This window comes from Phoenix dactylifera, unplaced genomic scaffold (assembly GCF_009389715.1).
Source record: "Phoenix dactylifera cultivar Barhee BC4 unplaced genomic scaffold, palm_55x_up_171113_PBpolish2nd_filt_p 000152F, whole genome shotgun sequence".
Taxonomy (NCBI): Eukaryota; Viridiplantae; Streptophyta; class Magnoliopsida; order Arecales; family Arecaceae; genus Phoenix; species Phoenix dactylifera.
In genome coordinates, this window is record NW_024067701.1 from 112,398 (window position 1) to 118,443 (window position 6,046).

Here is a 6,046-nt window from a genome sequence, read left to right on the forward strand (position 1 = left end):
ATTTGTATGAAAAATACAGTTTGTTGCTACTGTGGAAACCTGTAGCTTTTACCCAAAAAGTGGGTTTAATTGTGTTGCGCATAAACATAGTTGTATGACATTAGTTTGTGTAGCAGATTAATTGCAATTAGCAATGCACATGTTAAGCAACAATGAGCATCAATGTCTAGGAAGTTATGAATTATGATCCTAAATTTCTGTAGATTGGTTCAAAGGTATGTTATTTGTTTTAAGGGAAAGAGTCCAGGTCAATTTATATGAACGTCCCAAATAAAAATGAAAAACAACATGAGGAGTCTGAAAACAAAAGCAATAATTAAGAGAACCAGTTAAAGACCAACACAACGAGAGTCATCTTAATAAAGTACAGAATAATCAATCCAAACATCTAAATATATAGCAATGCTAGAAAGAAATAAAAAGTGCAGACATTAATTTAGGCAACCCAGTTATATCATTCAGAACAGATAACTAGGAAATCATATTTCTATTCATTAATTTCATATGCATTTTTAAATGCATACATTAAAAAAAATGGTTTTTTTTTGCATGAATACCCTCATAAATATCAATCTAAATATTGATATTTGCATGTATACCCTCGTAAAACACTTGTTTTGCTATTCTACCCTTTTTGATCCTTGTTTTTGCATATGTACCCACGCCATCTAACACTGTTAAAAAATTAACGGTTTCAAATTAAAATGACTAAAATACTCTTAATAGGTAGATACGCAAAAAGAAACATTTATAAGGCGATCGCAATAGGAGATAAAAAAGTAATTTCAAAATTTTAATTTACTTTTAATTAAAATAAATATGGTTTTTATTAACGATGTTAGAAGAACCGTTATATTAGGGGCATTTGTGCAAAAACAGTGTTTTATGAGGGTACAGAAATAAATATAAATTTTAAGAAAGTATTCATGCAAATTTAAATTTTTAGAAGGGTATTCATGCAAAAAACCCAAATAAAAATATACTAAATATAATTGTGCTTTATTGAAGCCTAGATTTTTTTTCAATGTATACATGGCAGTCTTATGGGTAAACCACTGGGGATGGGGCGTGTGTTTAATCCTTCAGTGGTTAGGTCTTCAAAAGATTTTTCCTAGAAAATAATAAGTTTTGGAAAAAAACAACCTAAAAAGTTGAATTTCATGCATTCCTTAATTGGCGATTTTGAAAAGAATAACCAAAAATGTCTTTTATTTCTAATTATTCATGATGCATGTAACAAAAGGTCTTACTCCTCACTTGCCTTTGTGTAGCCTCATGCAAATTTCATTTGATAACGATGGTCAAATCCCCTTTGTTCCTATCCTTCCTTAAATCGTATTTCTCTGGCCATATACATGGAAAGAGGAACTAACCTTAGGCAGGCCAGTACTTCCACTTGTGTACATAATGACTGCAACATCAATATTTGAAGGTAATCTTGGATGAGCAGGGTTCTCTTTCCCAAGCCTCTCAACTTCATTAAAAGATAACACTGTCCAATGGTTGACATAATCTGAAAAATCAGAGCAATCTGCTCCTTCATCTTCAAAGCAAACAACATACTTAATACTTAATAACCTTGAGCTTATTGCAGGTAACTTCTTCAGTTGCTTTGAATCGCAGATCAGGGTTGATGCTTGTGTCTGTAACAACAAAAAGAACATAACTATGGCTTCTGAAACAACTTGGATAAATTCTGTTCAAAAAACAAGCACAGGCGTGCTCCTTAAATGAATTGCCAACATTTTACATGCAATCAACTATCAAATTTATGGCATTTGCGACACTCTGTGATACACAGCAGAAATAGTCATACCATGATACTTTGTAGCATTTATTACTAAGATGCAAGAAAAGCTACTAATTAATCTTTTTGCACAAAGAACAACCACCGCCTTGGACCTCCCCCTCCCCCTTCCCCCCCCCCCCCCCCCTCCTCCTCCCCCCGAAAACAAAAGAAAAAAAGAAGCAAGAAGTAGTTGCGGGATGAGGAGAAAAAATTTTGAAGCATCAGAATATGGAATCACTGTTACTAGTGTTTCATAATATCAATGACACATAAATTGAAAATTTTACATAGAATACCATAGAAAAATAAAATATAGTCACAGCCTTAGACAAGTCAAGAAATGTCTGCTAAGATAGTAAACAAATTAAAATTTGCTATCAATATAAGAGAAAGAAAAAGAAATAAAGATGAAACTGTCTCCATCAAAAATTATAGTAGCTCACAGCACCAATGCAGCAATCATGGAATTATTGTTTCTCAGCTGAATAAATGAGTGAATGGTTGCAGCCTCACTCAATAGAAAATTAAGAACAGGTACAGAAATAGCATAGATCGGTCCTAAAATGTCCGCTAGGATACACGAACAAAACAAAAATATACTTCTACTCAAAAGAAAAAAGGGAAAGAAAGGATGCAGTCCTGTTTGTCTAAAAACTATAGTAGCCGAAGCATGTAACACATAATCCATGGCAGCTATTCTCACCTCATTAAGTGAGTGGATAAGCGCATCCACACCAAGAGTTGCATATATTGTTGCGACTGTTATATTTTGGCGAAAGCATCCCTGATTAAAATAAGAGCAACTGTTATTACACATACTTATTATGTATGTAGAGGAAAATGATATGCATATATCTGATATAAACAACTACATGTCTACCTGCAAGGCAATGAACCACTCTGCTCTAGTATCAGAGAAAATTGCGGCACGACTCTCTGCACTGTGGCCCATTTTAATAAGACCAGAGGCAAAATTACAAGCACGATCAAATATGACCCCATAAGTTTGCCACATGTATTCCCCAAGATGAAGCTTTTCGAACTTCCTCCCATCAGCAGAGTCTACTACTTCTCTGGAGATTAGCTTCCGTGCTCCAAGAAACCGGCGTTGAGTATGCTTCTTGCAAGATTGCTCAAAAAGAGCTGCCACTGTTGTGGCCCCTTCCCAAGGAACTTCAACTAAAGAGGAGAACTTAAACTACTCTTTGCTCTTTGCTTATTCTTCTTCTTGAGCACATATAGTGATGAAACTACTAAAGGCAGAATAAGCCCAAGGATAGCTGCACCCACAATGCCATGCAACCTATATTCGGTTACGAGCGATATATAGCTTCTAGAAATACTTTCTAGAAAAGCAAAGTTTAAATGGCTTCTATCTGTATCTCCCATAACTCTTGCTTATAAATTTCCAATCAGCATTTCTTTTCACAGGTTCTGTAGATAAAATCAGGAAAGAGTAGCTTTGCATTAATTTCTTTGAACAAAATAGAGTTAAAAAATCATGCTAAATTATGCAATGCGTTAATTGATAAATCATCACAAGAATTATTTTTCACAAATTTATTTTTTTGTTTTCTTGGGGTGTGTGTGTGGTGATACGATTCAAAATAATACATAGTAAGCGACAACAAGCGTATATCCGAATCAAGAAACAACAGGTAATCCACAATTAAACAGGGCACCAATTATTCAACAAAGATAAGCATCAAGAAAGAGTAACGAAACTGGAAATCTTTGACACAACATCCTGCTTAAACGAAAGAAAATTCATCCCAAATCGGCTAACAATTTCTATAATACCCCTAACTCGTAAAAGGAGAACAGAACAAGAAGATGCTCGAGTGAGAAACTAATTTTAAAAATTAGCTCAAAATTGATCACAGTATACCGTTTGAAGAGAAAATCGAACTCCTAATTCGTAAAAAGAAGGAAAAGAAGAAATACAAGAAATTCTTGCTGTTCTTGATCCATAAAGAACGAAAGTTACAACATATATATAAATATATGAAAAGAAAAACTCCTATATTTCAAAGAAAGGAAAAACAAAGAGACATCATTGGAATTTTCAGCTTCAGAACTAGGGAGAAAGTACCAAAAGGAGCTTCCTTTACCCTCTTGCTACAGAAGCAGAGCAGCGTCCCACGAACAATGTTACGACAGCTCTGAGGTGGTGGAAGGTGGGGGATACGGGGTGGTTCTATATACACCCCCCCTATTGCTAAGGACACCCCCCCAAAAACCAAAAAAAAAATACCCAAACTAACCTTTAGTGTAATTACCATATTGCCCTTGAAATTTTCTCATACACCCCCCTTCCTCCTCCTCCGTTTCGTTTTGAAAAGAAAAAAAAAAACACCCCTCAAACCCCCCTTAAACCCCTCGATCCATTTACATCGTTTAGGCGATCTTTGAAGGAGATTTAAGCCCCATTCGAAGCATGGACAAGCAACTAGTGATTTGGGACGAAGAATCGGCCGCAAAGGTACGTGTTCCACCTTGTTTCGAATTTTTTTTTTTTCACGGTTCGTGCTCTGTTCGGCACTGGATCGCCGAACAAAAGGCTTCTGTTCGGCCTGAACAGTGCCGAACAGAAGCCTTCTGTTCGGCAACCCTCAACCGAACAGATCTGTTCGGCTGCACAGTGCCGAACAGAAGGCTTCTGTCCGGCACTGTTCAGCCGAACAGAAGCCTTTTGTTCGGCGATCCAGTGCCGAACGGAGCACGAACCGTGAAAAAAAAAATTTCGGGAGAAGCCGGCGAGGTGGTTCCGGGAGAAGCCGGCGAGGTGGTCGGAGATCGGGAGAATGCCGGCGACGAGAGGGAGAAGGGGGAACGGGGGGGTTTGGGCGTTGGCGAGGTGTTTTGGAGGGGAAGAGCGGGGTGGGGGGGGGGTTTGGGGGGTGTAGAGAGCAATTTAGGTGAGGGGGTGGGGAGGGTGGGGGGTAATTTAGGAATTTTTAATTTTTTAGGGGTGTCCTTAGCAAATGGGGGGGTGTGGTGGTTCTATATACACCCCCCTATTGCTCAGGACACCCCCCAAAAATTAAAAAAAAAATTAAATACTCTCTACACCCCCCCCCATTTGCTAAGGACACCCCTAAAAAATTAAAAATTCCTAAATTACCCCCCACCCTCTCCACCCCCTCACCTAAATTGCTCTCTACACCCCCCAAACCCCCCCCACCCCGCTCTTCCCCTCCAAAACACCTCGCCAACGCCCAAACCCCCCCGTTCCCCCTTCTCCCTCTCGTCGCCGGCATTCTCCCGATCTCCGACCACCTCGCCGGCTTCTCCCGGAACCACCTCGCCGGCTTCTCCCGAAATTTTTTTTTTCACGGTTCGTGCTCCGTTCGGCACTGGATCGCCGAACAAAAGGCTTCTGTTCGGCTGAACAGTGCCGGACAGAAGCCTTCTGTTCGGCACTGTGCAGCCGAACAGATCTGTTCGGTTGAGGGTTGCCGAACAGAAGGCTTCTGTTCGGCACTGTTCAGCCGAACAGAAGCCTTTTGTTCGGCGATCCAGTGCCGAACAGAGCACGAACCGTGAAAAAAAAAAAATTCGAAACAAGGTGGAACACGTACCTTTGCGGCCGATTCTTCGTCCCAAATCACTAGTTGCTTGTCCATGCTTCGAATGGGGCTTAAATCTCCTTCAAAGATCGCCTAAACGATGTAAATGGATCGAGGGGTTTAAGGGGGGTTTGAGGGGTGTTTTTTTTTTTCTTTTCAAAACGAAACGGAGGAGGAGGAAGGGGGGGTGTATGAGAAAATTTCAAGGGCAATATGGTAATTACACTAAAGGTTAGTTTGGGTATTTTTTTTTTGGTTTTTGGGGGTGTCCTTAGCAATAGGGGGGGTGTATATAGAACCACCCGTATAGTGAGTTCTTCAAAGAAAAAGGCTCGGTATATTAGCCCTCCTTTCAGTCGAATATTGCATAAATACCCCGCAGGTCATCATAAATACCCCGCCTTTTTTTTTCTTTTCCTTCTTTTTCTTCTGACCGTTGGAAAACTTGATTTAAAAATTCTTAAACCCAAATCCAACGGCCTAATTAAACTCTCTCAGCGGTGGCGCACAGGATATCGCATCGTTTTTTTTGCCCTTTTGGGTACATGATAAGGCTATATCTTTACTAATATATTGGCAATGATCTTGAGCTACCTCTTGATAAATCATGTTATATTTTTGTCTATCATATATAATGGGAAAAAGAGCTGGATGCACATGCTAGATTATGAAATCTCTATTTTTTTAA

At 39.1% G+C, this 6,046-nt stretch overlaps 1 pseudogene; it reads right to left on the minus strand.

Moving 5' to 3' along the window:
* Window positions 1–1,143: 1,143 nt before the first annotated feature.
* On the minus strand, window positions 1,144–3,212 carry LOC120104959 (annotated as a pseudogene).
* Between the last annotated feature and the right edge of the window lie 2,834 nt (window positions 3,213–6,046).